The sequence below is a fragment of the Protopterus annectens genome, chromosome 1.part1 (assembly GCF_019279795.1).
Source record: "Protopterus annectens isolate FY-2018-M chromosome 1.part1, PAN1.0, whole genome shotgun sequence".
NCBI lineage: Eukaryota > Metazoa > Chordata > Ceratodontiformes > Protopteridae > Protopterus > Protopterus annectens.
In genome coordinates, this window is record NC_056726.1 from 1,569,307,723 (window position 1) to 1,569,321,489 (window position 13,767).

Consider the following 13,767-nt stretch of genomic DNA (forward strand, 5'->3'; position numbering starts at 1 on the left):
CTCTTCAAAAGAAATCTTGATGAGTGGATGGGAAATAGAAAATTCACCCTGGGGATCACTCCAGTGGCTCTACTCGACAGAGGCACTGGAAACTAAGGTCGGGTGGCACAATGCCAGGGTAATCCTATGGGCTAGGCTTGTAAAGGCTCCAGGGCCATTAGCCTACTACACACCTATGAACCTATGAACCTATGAATCCATTTCTTTTTCTGTATTTTGAGCCTTAAGTAATGTTTCTTAAAGGTGTAATCTTACCACTTTATCCACTGTCATAAAGTAATTTACTGAAAGCCAGACCCCCAAAAATAATTACTTAAAAATAAAAGTTGCAGAAAGGAAACTGGGTAGGGGAAACTATATAAATTGACTTCACTGTAAGTCGGTGAATAATATGGCAACTCTTGACTGTTGCAGTGAAGAGACAAAATGTTTTATATCAATGAAACATGGGCAATATAAAAGCAGGTGTTGTGGAATAAATGGTATTTTTTTTTACTTGACACGTTTATTAAAAAATGTTCAGTAAACACATAATAAGTAATTATAAAACAGAATAAGGTACAAGTTGCCAAACTTGAAATATGATCCTTAATGCTATTGAAAAGCAACAGCTGCCTTGTCCCTGGCTAAATTTCAGTTTGGAGTTATGTTGTTTTCTGATTTTTATCTTCTAGAAAACAGCTTCCTTAATCATTCACTCTGAATACTGAACACTAGGAGTCAGTGGAAGTTTGCTAAATTTATATTACTGTCTCATAATGCAGTTTTGTAAATTCTTCAAGGAATCTGCACTTGATTTGTTGTTGATTTGTAAATTCTGGTTGTCCCAGGGTTGAAGCTGTAACTTGACCTCTGCAATGTTTAAACATTTCTGCAATTCCTCTAACTTCCCACTTAATTTTCCTTCCTTACTTTTAACCATTGTCTGGTGCTCTGACTCTGCCCTTGCACTTTTATTAGGAAATCATTTTACCTTACATAGCTTGCAACAAAAAATATTTCTTCCAAATCAAAACAAGTCCTTACCTCTTTGTAGTTTGCCAAGACCTCAGTTTGTAACTAAAAAGAACAGGAAGTTAAAAGGGAGCTACAAAGAAAGACTGGAGGTTTTATCCCTATATTTAATTTCATACAGACTCCTTAGGTGTGACCTATTCATAGCGTTCATAGGTAAGTATTATGCTTGCTGCCCTTGTGGGCCATTTTAAGCCTATTGATTTCCCCTTTCAAAGGTGAGAATCTAACCGTGTACCTTATGTCTGTGAAGTAAATACCATAACCATTATACCAACCCCCAAATATCCCTAATGGAGATTCAAACCCTGCAACTATTACACTGTCATTCAAAACATACTTCATTAACACATTGAGCCAGTCAGTCAATTTAATTAATGCCTGTATGCATTGTTTGATATACTCAGTAGTTACACCTTGCAAGACTCGAAAACTTGCCTACTAGCCTTGCCACCCTAGGTGTGCTGGTAACATCAGGGCCAGAGATCTCAATCGATTCCAGCAAACATACTGTCTGCCTTTAAAAAGGAGGTGGACCACTGGATTGTTGTTCATACATTCACCCCATGTGACTGGCCTGGCCCCACTTGAAATGAGAGGCAAGGCCTAAGGGTGGTACTGGCAAGGTGGAAATGGCCTTATGGCTCAGTTGCCTTGTAACTCCCATGATCCTGTGATCCTATGAATAGCACAATTGCTTTGACATTGCACTCATTTCTGCTTAATGAGCAACTTTTGACATATTTCAGTTCCTGCAATTATAGGTCCATAGGTTCATAGGTACATACTAAGTTAGCTGCCCTTGTGGGACATTTTAAACCTAGTCAATTTCCCTATGGTCAATAATTATATATTACCACTTATGCTAATAACTAGGATCATGCCATAGATAATTTGAAGGGACCCTATGCATGGGATAAAGCATTCAGGAACTGCCTCTGTCCTTCAGTAGTACAGGGGGCAGTCCTGTATGTAAATTTTCTGTTTCCTATCTATAGATCCAAACTGCGCTTGAATATGGGCAGGGATGAGCTTTGTTCTATGTCCACCCAAATCTTTCTGTTTATGTGGCAGAAGAGGTTTAGATTCCTAAATTGAGTATTTCTGATGCTGTTTGACTTGGTGATGTGCAGTAAATCCATCAGTTTGGATTGAAGGATGCCTTGTATGCCTGAGTTAGGTCATGTATTAGCATTCTGTTGGACACTGACTATAGTGACAGGGCTTTGAGTTGGTCCATGTAGGACATGCTGTTTAGGCCTTGTATCCTATTAGGACAGTATCTATGTGGGCATCCAGTTGTTGCATTTGTCTGGACAGATATATGCCAAATAGGGCATATACTCAATGATTGGCCTAATGAGGGCTAAGTAAAGGGAGACAATGAGATCCGTAGATCTAGACACAGTCCTTTTATTTATAGACATAAAACTATATACAGAGTCTGTGATGCCCCACCACTGGACCAGTAATCAAGGAGCCTCAATCCTCACCACTGGCACCAGTAAAGGACATTCACTGGGAAGATGACAGGTACATGCACAGTATTTCCAGATGCAGCTCTCTGCATCAAGTGCAATTTCCCTTAAGAGCACACAGAGACCACAGTCAGTCCAGGGCTGGTTCTTCTACATTTCTCCAGATCCCCAATAAAACTCCCTACTGGCACGGCACAGCTATAGAGTTGAGTCCTTAGCCAAGGTTCCAAGCCAAGTCCTTCAACACTCTCTGTCCAACCAGTGCTTTATGTCCCTGACCAAGTAGCTGACACACCCACATGCACTCTTTGAGATTTTGATTTGCACAGACACACAAACACACGCACATGAGCGCACATGCACACACACACACACACACACACACACACACACACACACACACACACCTGGGAAAGGCTGGCACTGGTTTACTAGCTATGCCTCCTTTTGCCCAGACTAAAGATAGTTTTCACTGCCACCAGAACCCCTAATCAACTGCTTTAAGGCCCTTAACAAAAGGTGTCCAATTTTACTGTATAATATTAATATTAACACAAATGGTAGTTTGACAAAGAGCAAGGCTAGTAGGACTGACCCACACAGTGTCACCAAATAAGCTTTACCTGCTGCTACTCTCAAAACTTAAATATCTCTACAAAGATCATACACAATGAAAGGTTTAAATATATTTAATACTAATAAAAGAGCAAGATGATACTAAATATATATTCGTAGTGGCATCAGAGTTCAAAATCACAGGAAATATTTAAAACAACATTGCAGGACAGTCTCACAACAGCCTGTTAAACAAAGGAACGCAGAAGTTCAGATGGTAGTGGATTTTGCGAAAAGGATGGACATGGCTGTGGTGAATACATATTTTAACAAGAGGGAGGAGCATAGGGTGACATACAAGAGTGGAGGAAGATGCACACAGGTGGATTATATCTTATGCAGGAGAGCCACTTTTAAGGAGATTGGAGACTGTAAGGTGGTGAACGGGGAAAGTGTAGTTAGGCAGCATAGGATGGTGGTTTGTAGGATGAAGTTGGTGATCAAGAAGAAGAGGAGGAGGAGTGTGAGGGCAGCACCAAGGATCAAATGGTGGAAATTGATAAAAGGTAATTGTGAGGTGGAGTTCAGGGATGAGTTAAGACAGGCACTGGGTGGCAGTGAAGAGTTACCAAATAGCTGGGTAGCTACAGCAGAGCTAGTAAGGGAGATAGCTAGAAAGGTGCTTGGTATGACATCTGGACAGAGGAAGGATGACAAGGAGACATGGTGGTGGAATGAGGAAGTACAGGAGAGTATACAGATAAAGAGGTTGGCAAAGAAGAAGTGGGATTGCCAGAGAGATGAAGAAAGTAGACAGGAGTATAAGGAGATGAGGTGCATGACAAAGAGAGAGGCGGCGAAGGCTAAGGATAAGGCATATGAAGAGTTATATGAAAGGTTGGACACTAAGGAGGGAGAAAAGAACCTATACCGATTGGCTAGACAGAGGGAACAAGCTAGGAAAGATGTGCAGCAGGTAAAGCTGATAAAGGATAATGAGGGAAACATACTCACAAGTGAGGAGAATGTGTTGAGCAGATGGAAAGAGTACTTTGAGGGGTTGATGAATGAAGAGAATGAGAGGGAGAGAAGGTTGGATGATGTGGGGATAGTGAATCATGAAGTACAATGGATTATCAAGGAGGAAGTAAGGATAGCTATGAAGAGGATGAAGAATGGAAAGGCTGTTGGTCCAGATGACATACCTGTGGAAGCATGGAGGCGTTTAGGTGAAATGGCAGTGGAGTTTTTAAACAGATTGTTTAATGAAATCTTGGAAAGTGAGTGGATGCCTGTGGAATGGATAAAAAGTGTTTTGGTACCGATTTTTAAGAATAAGGGTGATGTACAGAGCTGTAGTAACTACAGAGGGATTAAATTGACCAGTCACAGCATGAAGTTATGGGAAAGAGTACTGGAAGCTAGGTTAAGAAGGGACGTGATGATTAGTGATCAGCAGTAGGTTTCATGCCAGGAAAGAGCACTACAGGTGCAATGTTTGCTCTGAGAGTGTTGATGGAGAAGTACAGAGAAGGTCAGAAGGAGTTTTTGTAGACTTAGAGAAAGCATATGACAGGGTGCCTAGAGAGGAGTTGTGATATTGTATGAGGAAGTCAGGAGTGTCAGAGAAGTATGTAAGGAGTGGTACAGGATATGTACGAGGGTAGTGTGACAGCGGTGAGGTCTGCGGTGGGAGTGACGGATGCGTTTAAGGTGGAGGTGGGGTTACATCAAGGATCAGCTCTGAGCCCTTTCTTATTTGCAATGGTGATGGGCAGGTTGACAGCCGAGATCAGACAGGAGTCCCTGTGGACTATGATGTTTGCAGATGACATTGTGATCTGTAGTGAGAGTAGGGAACAGGTGGAGGAGACCCTGGAGAGATGGAGATATGCTCTTGAGAGAAGAGGAATGAATGTCAGCAGAACTAAGACAGAATATATGTGTGTGAATGAGAGGGAGGATAGAGGAATGGTGAGGATGCAATTAGTAGAGGCGGTGAAGGTGGATGAGTTTAAATACTTGGGATCAATAGTTCAGAGTAACGGTGAGTGTGGAAGATAGGTGAAGAAGAGAGTACAGGCAGGATGGAGTGGGTGGAGAAGAGTGTCAGGAGTAATTTGTGACAGACGAGTACCAGTAAGAGTGAAAGGGAAGGTCTACAAGAGGGTAGTGAGACCAGCTATGTTATATGGGTTGGAGACAGTGGCATTGACAAAAATGCAGGAGTTTGAGCTGGATGTGGCAGAATTAAAGATGTTAAGATTTGCACTGGGTGTGATGAGGGTGGACATGATTAGGAATAAGTATATTAGAGGGTCAGCCCAGGTTGGAAGGTTTGGAGGCAAAGCCAGAGAGGCAAGATTATGTTGGTTTGGACATGTGCTGAAGATGGATGCTGAGTATATTGGGAAAAAGATGCTAAGGATGAAGCTACCAGGTAACAGGAAAAGAGGAAAGCCTAAGGTAAGGTTTATGGATGTGGTGAGAGAGGACATGCAGGTAGGTGGTGTGACAGAGCAAGATGTAGAAGACAGGAAGAAATGGAAACAGATGATCCGCTGTGGCGACCCCTAATGGGAACAGCCGAAAGAAGATGATGATGATTGCAGGACAGTCTCAAACAAAAAAATATATATATATCTAAACTAAGCTTTACTATATTCCTGACTGTATATAAATAAATTACTATAACCTAAGCACTTACTAATAGAGCAAGGCAGATGTGGTAAATGGATCTTCTAGTTGTTCTCAGGTCCAAGACGGAATGTGGAAAGCTATTTCTCACTACGAGACTTCTCAAATTAATATCTCAAATATTATTGCTGGGAGCTTGCAGAGTGACATAATTTCTTGTCTTCTGATTGCTAGTTCCCTGGCCTACCATTGATGAAGCTGGAAGTATTTAGCATCTAACTGTAAAAATATACAGACAAGAGCTTCTCCTCAGATCTCTGGCAGATGTTGGAAGTCGTAAAACAATTGCATTCATTCATGTTTTCAAGACTAGTAATTTGTTTCACCATAAAGACAATACAGAAAGTTTCCTAGAACAGACATTGTGCCTCTTGATGTATTAAAATCTTAAAGATACCATCTTTTATGGCCTAGCCATAAAGTCATTTAATTTCAGTTATTTTTCTGAAGTTAACCTCCTGTATTTAAGTTTCCACTATTAAAATATATACATTTAAAAAGTTACAATAGTGCATCTACATTTCTGTTCTCTTCCAGTAGAGCACACTGTGGCTACATTTCAAACAGCACTCTCCAAATACCCTTTTCAACACACGCGTCTGTACAAGCAGTTTAATATACACATGACATACAGTTCTAATACATTTGTAACACAAGCATGTTGTATAAATCATTTTGATATTCACCAATGATATATAATTATTTACAAAATTCCAGCTAGCTGGGCTGGCAGTATCTCCTTTTGTCGCAGAGTCCATATCAAAATTTGAACATTGAACAAAACCATTAAAACTTTTTCCAATAAGTCTCTATGTTTTTGCCAAGATAGCTGTTTATGTGTGATATTTGATGATCGATTTATACAGCAACTTTCTTACAATAACAGATACATACTGGTCAGAAGTTAAGTCGCTGTCCATATAAGTTTCCAAGTTCTGAACAACTCTATCAGCTCTTAGAAGTGTATTGTCAATGTGGTAGTTTCCTTTGGGTAGATGACTTCACAAGGGATGCAATAATGGCATTTCTTGGCATTCAGTTTCACTTCATGATTTTGTCAGCAGTTATCATAGCTCTCAACTTCTTTGCTCAAAAATCAGGGACAAAGACACAAAATCAGGGACAGTATTTGCATTTTATTTATTTTGTTGTTTTTTGTTGACTGGAGTTCAACTGGGCAGGAATGCTCAGTTTTACTGATGCCCTGGGAGAAAAGCTCCACAGAATTAATATTTTATATGAATGTCTAGCATAAAAAATAGAAATGTTTCACTTAAAATTAAAATTTACAAACATTATATCTTAGAAACAGAGTTGTTTAACACATTATTAACAAAGATTATGCATTTATTTGCATGATAGTACTGTGAACATCAAATATCCTTATATGAAATTGCACCATAGATTTTAGAATTACTTCACCTAATATTGATTGAGTTTATGCAGCTGAACTGCAGTAACACATACTGATATAGTAACTGATGCTGATAGATATAAATAGTGTTTATACACACAAGGTAAGAGTGAGAAGAGCAATCATTTTGTATGAATTAAACGTTTTTACCAAAACAGAAGTGTTTAAAGAATAAGAAGCAGTACATTGTAGTTCTCATGAAGATTATTTAGTCAAATTGAAAAAGTGGGTAGGGGGAGTGCGAAGGAAGGAGAATGAAAGAGATGGATGGTGAAGCTGTGATATGTAAAGTAGATGGTAAGAAGGGAGGAGAGGATAGTGATAGAAATATTGTATGCATAAAGGGTTTTTCAAGGATGTTCTGAGATAAGTAACTATGCGGTTGTGATAATTATCTAGTTAGGGTATTCGGGGGTGGAACATGCACAAAGCCAGGTGTTCTTTAGGTACTATTTAAGCTGGGTTATGAAACATTAACTTGCCTGTCAGTTGGAGTTGAGAGGGATACATTTTCTATATTTCTGAGATGTGTTTGGAATATAAGGACTCCCCGGCCTTGTTGATAGACTTAGTGGTACGCAGGGAGGATTTGTTGCTAGAGTGCAGGTCTCTGGTACAGGAGAAGTACTACAGTATATTTTTGAGTGCAGGGCATTTTTCTGGCATATTGATAAGCTTATGTGCCATGACTTATTGGAAATAAGGTGAGTAACTGGTTAATTATAGCCAATTTAGCTCTCTTATAATTGCATGGATTCACAGATTTATACTAGACTAATAATGGTCTTACAAGCCTAGCTGTGCAACCCATCCCAGTTTTGTTCCAGAGTTCCTTAGATGCTTGTATGGAGAATATGTTACAAAAGAAGTAGCTAAAGGTGGGTCTATATTAGATGCTCGACTGTCCACAACCGCAAACACCTAATGAGCGACACATAAACACCGAAGTACCAAAAGTGCGAAGGCCGTAAACGTCGAAAACCGAAACGCTGAACCTATTCCCTTGGCCAGCACGGTGAGCATGGGGAAGAGGAAATATATCCTTTTACCCACTGTAGTGCGATCTCGGAGTTGGTATATATAAATAAGGGGAGTGCAGGGGGGCTTGCCCCCCTGCAAAAGTGTGATTAATGAAGTTTGTTTGTGTGTGTTTTACTTACCTGTGTGGCACTGTTGTAGTTTAAAGTGTGTTTGGTATTCCGGCTTTCGATATTTAGGTCCTTTGCTTTTTCTGTAGCTCTGCGTATATGTGTCACTCATTAGGTGTTCATGGTTCTGAACATTCGGTTTTATGATATAGACCCCTAAAGGTTATGTGGGGTAGGGGGTATATTATTTGGGGGTTAATTTACTTACTGTAACCTTTGTCCATCAGAGACATGGGAACCAGACATACCTCTCAAATGTACAGATTTTTGCACAATGTCCAGATTATTGACTCAAATATTTGGTCTTGCCTCATAAAACCTGTGATTTTCTGGGAAATTGTGAAGGATAGAATTCACTAAATAATGACATATATTTGGGTTTCAGACTTCACATCCCTCAGAAAATGCCAGCTAACACAAATCCTGTTATGCTAGCAGCTTTCTAAGTTTATAAGAGCAATGTTTAAAATCTGTCCCTATTTTTGGGCCTTTGTCAAACCATTATTTTAGACTTTGTCCAGATTTCTTGCATTAAGAGGTTGAGAGGTATGGAGCCAGACCATGGATGAATTTGTGATTTCTCAACCAATGATCAAGGTTTCCTTGAATAGGATCAGGGGTGAACTCTGCTTTAAATAGATAGGGAGCTTTTTCCAGGCAAGAGGTTCCTTTGAGACACATATCAGTCTCTTCAGCAGGTTATATTTACATCACAGACAAAGTTCATTTCCTTGGATTGCTGATTGTCTTGTGCATGTCCAAGAGATCATTCAGAGTTTGATCTGAGGATGCCTTATATTCTAGGCAAAGATCACCTCTCAGCAACCCGAAGGAGACTGAGTACATAGATAGAAACTTAAAGCAAGCTGTATCGGACAAGATTCTCCTGGTGAGGAGCCTTTGAGGGCATTCCAACTGTTGCAAATGACTGGTTAGGTACATGCAAAAGGTGCATTGTACTCAGTGATGGGTCTGATAAGGGCTGAGTAGAGTGGTACTATTACTTCCTTAGTCCTGAATGTGATACCCATGCTTATGAGTTGGGTGACATAGAATTTTCTTACTATCTTGGCTACATGTTGGTCAAACTCCATATTATTTTCTACATATGCTCCTAAATCTCTAGCTATTGGGTGAACTGATAGGGGTGTTGTGTCAATAAAGTAATTAGCTTGGGTGAATGATTGCTCAAAGGTCACTATAATGCATTTCTTTACAATGAGTTATAATCCATGGCTTTTGCACCGGTCATTTGTTTATGTTAGACTCTCTTGTAGGATGTTGATGTCATGGGTGGTAATCTTTGATAGCTCCCAATTTGCAGTCATCTGCAAACTTAGTGAGCCAGAAGCCTTTGGCATTAGCCTTACCTTTTCAAAAGTAGGTGCCAATAAGGGCAGACCGAAGACTGCGCCATGGGGTACTCCACTGTTGACCTGTTTCTTGGTGGAGGTGGGTTCACCAATCGGACTTCTTGTGTCCTGTCTGTCAGCTTATTGGCAATCCAGCAAATTATATAGAGATTTATGCCTAGTTCTCAGAGGTTGTCAACAATACGTGAGTGAGGTATTGTATCTAATGCCTTGACCAGGTCAAATTAGGCAGTATGCATCATTTTCCCCTCATCCATAGCCATGGTGACCCTCTTGAAAGAAGGCAAGACCAAACTGGCATGGATCCAGTGTCTGTAGGTTGCCAATGCCTTTGTTGATCATTTCCATGATAATGTTTTCCATGGTTTGGCATATTAGACTTGTCAGACTGATAGGTCTGTATTTACTGGGGTGAGTCCAATCTTATGAAAAGAGATGACCTTTGCAGCCTTCGATTCATTAGGCATGTACCCTGTTTTGAGGCTGTAGTTGAATAGTAGTCCTGCTAGGACATTCCTTTTGGCTATTTAAGAGACAACCAGGGATATTGTTGGGGCTCACTGAAGCAGTGTTTTTAGACTTAGAGATCACCTCCAAGACCTGCTGCCTGTTGACAGTTGGGAGGAATATAGTAGAAGGGATTTCACAGGATGTGGTGGGGAAGAGTAAGGGTGAAGCTAGAGCTAAATTTATCAGTCAATAGATTTGTTATGTCACTCTGATCTCTGATATCTCTGGTATCTCTATCTATCTATCTATAAAAAACAAGTAATCTCTGTGGTATCCCCGAACTCTCAAAACAACCCACTAAAGTGTAGTGGGTCCAAAAACAAAACAGTGTAAGAAACTTCTCTGTGTGGAAGATTTTCAGTCCATATATTTCTAGTTAATCACTGTATATTAATCAGATAAGACAATAGTAGTAGAAGTAGCGAACATAAACTCGTCTTATGTTAAAACAAAACAAAAAGTAATAATAGAAAACATATAATTGTACAGCATTACTAAGTATTCAAAAGTAATCCAAGCAAGGCAGGCAGTCTGTTTCCAGTCGAAAATCCTTTAGTCTGTGTACTTAATAAAGGATTTTCGACTGGAAACAGACTGCCTGCCTTGCTTGGATTACTTTCGAATACTTAGTAATGCTGTACAATTATATATTTTCTATTATTGCTTTTTGTTTTGTTTTGTCTTAAGATGAGTTTACGTTTGCTACTTCTACTACTATTGTCTTATCTGATTAATATACAGTGATTAACTAGAAATATATGGACTGAAAATCTTCCACACAGAGAAGTTTCTTACACTGTTTTATCTATCTATCTATCTATCTATCTATCTATCTATCTATCTATCTATCTATCTATCTATCTGTCTGTCTATCTATCTGTCTGTCTCTCTATAGGAGCAGAGTCCAGAGAATGCTTTTTAAACCTATGTTTTGTGGCCTCTGTGTCCTCTAGCCCTCATTTATAGGAGCATCAAATATGTTGCCATTTTGATGGTTGTGGCTACTTTTTCCCCACCGAACTGTCTTTAGACCTAGCCTCTGCATACAGCATGAAATGTCATCACTGCAGTTAAAGAATATACTAACTAGGTATACATGCATACTCTGCTTTAGAAAACCTTCCTACATATGCCCTGTCCATATTGTCTATCTGAATAAGTAGCTCTACCCTCCATTGGAAGGCCAGTGTCAGAAAGAATCCACTGACCTACCCGGACCTTTTAACCATGCATTAAGCTTGTCCTTGCCATACTGCTAACAGTCCCATCCCTACAGAGTTGTTTCCAGGAGTGACCAGTCCTTCAATTTAACATGATTCACGTGGACGACAGTCAGCTGGAGCACAGTCAGAACTCCATCTATCTGCTCCACATAGGCCGGCCAGGGTCCATAGAATTCTATTATATGACGGTACCACAGTTAGCAGCAAGCTTTACTCTTTTCTACTCTTATGATGCCTGTCTGATTGCTTGCAACAATATGCATCAAGCCGAGAGTGCATATCTGCCAATAAATTTCTATGTGCGGACACAAAAAGGAAGAAAACGGAGAAGAAGGCCCTGTAGTAGTGCCGCAGACGGGAAGTAAACACACACAGCAATTTAATATTGTGAAGAAGAAGATGAAAAGGGAACAAAGGATGGGAATAATAAATACTCTAGATGCACTGAAAAATGCTAAAATTATTAGCAGGAATTTATTTGGCTAATGGATTAACAAGGAAATTAAACATTTTTTTAGTTTAAACAGGATAACTGAAATTTCTTAGGCCTGTCTTAAGACAAGAGTAATGGGTAAGAGTGCCTACGTGGGACAACAGAACACAAAACTGTAGAGAGAAATGGACAGATGAACACTGATTACAGAACTAGGCAAGAAAATAGAGCATTTTTAAAAAAGATAAACGGAGACACAAAGTTCAGATGAGTTAATCTTTCAGTGGATTAAAATAATCGGTATTTGTGCTCAAAGTGTGGTAGAACTTTATAGTTCTTTGTTAGCAACATGTGTGATACTGAAAGACTCATGAAAACAATCATAGTAGCTGTAGATGCTTCACGTAATGGCATGTCTACTATGCTCTCTGGTAATTACAGGCCACCTGTGCTTTATGTGCTTTGTGTACTTTTTTTGTTCCAATAATAAAGCCCATTCCATATTTTCAAAACAACAGTCATGGCTGATGTGTGGAGTAAGCCCTCCATCTCCTCCTTGAAGGGGTCTTCATCTTGTAACTTCCTTAACTAATATAGCTGACTAGGGTATGCCTTCAGGAATATGAAGAAAACATGATCGTCACATTTATGGACATTTTAATATTGTGTTTTTAGGGTTTTGTGTCTTTTTGTGATTGTATAAGACAGATTTTACTACCATAAGATATTAATGCTACTGGTTTGGAGACATTCCCACTGTGTTACTGCACATGTTTTAAATCCATTATAATAGGCTATAGGAGAAAACGTTAAGACAATAAAAGGGCAGAGGAAGGCAGCTAAGATAGGTACTTCATCATGAAAAGTAATGAGCTGTGTTTGTGTCAGGTACTACACAGAATAAGATACTGTGCTATGAGTTTTGGTTTCTGGTGTCTCACCACCTATCACAGGAACCCCCCCCCCTTTTTTGAGACAGAGCATGAGAAGACTCTTGGGCATTGTTGTAGAACAGTACTTCTCTCCTCGGTCTGTTCAGAAGTGGGCATGCCTTGTGTGATTGACATGGCAAATGGCTGTAAAGTCATATGCAAATGATGCATGATTGACTGCCATGTACATCTAACAGTGACACTTGACCGTGGTACAGAGCAGACAAGAAATTTACCCTTTTCCTCAATGTAGTGTGATCTCAGAGTTGGTATATTTAATTAGCGGGGGGAGTGGTAGGTTCAGGGGGAGATTGCCCCCATGCAAAAACGAAGAAAAAAAAATACTTTGGAGCTATAGTGCTATTTCTTTAGCATTCCTTATTCAAACACGTTAGGGGATGTTGGGTGGTAGGCGGGACTTGCTACTGCCGACCCAGGGTGGTACTGTTCTACAACATCGCCATGTCTTGGGTTTTGGGATTATAGCTTATTTATGGTTACTTTTGTTCTTTATAGAAAAAGACAGGAAATAAAAGTATTGCTGTACTTACTCATTCTTCAGTTAGTTACCATGCAAGAATAGCAATGTCATTCATACAGATTTTGTGCTGTTGTAGTGGGAAATATACTTGTTTGATGTCCGACATGTGTTATTTTATTACTTCTCCAGGAAATACAAAATACTTAGTATCTGTAGGCAGATAATGAGCTACTCTGGCAGGAAAAGCTAATAACCATGGTAAATGAAAATTTTCAGTGGATCTTTCCTTCATTGCATACTTTCCTTAAATGTATGGATATGCCAATATGAGTGTTATCTAATTCATCTTTTTAAATGGTCACTTTTGAATGAAACATATGAATATCACAACTATATGTGCATGCATACATGTGTGTGTGTGTGTGTGTGTGTGTGTGTGTGTCTGTGTGTGTGTGTCCACATGTATATTTGTGTCTGTGTGAGTGTGTATCCACCTGTGTGCATGTTCT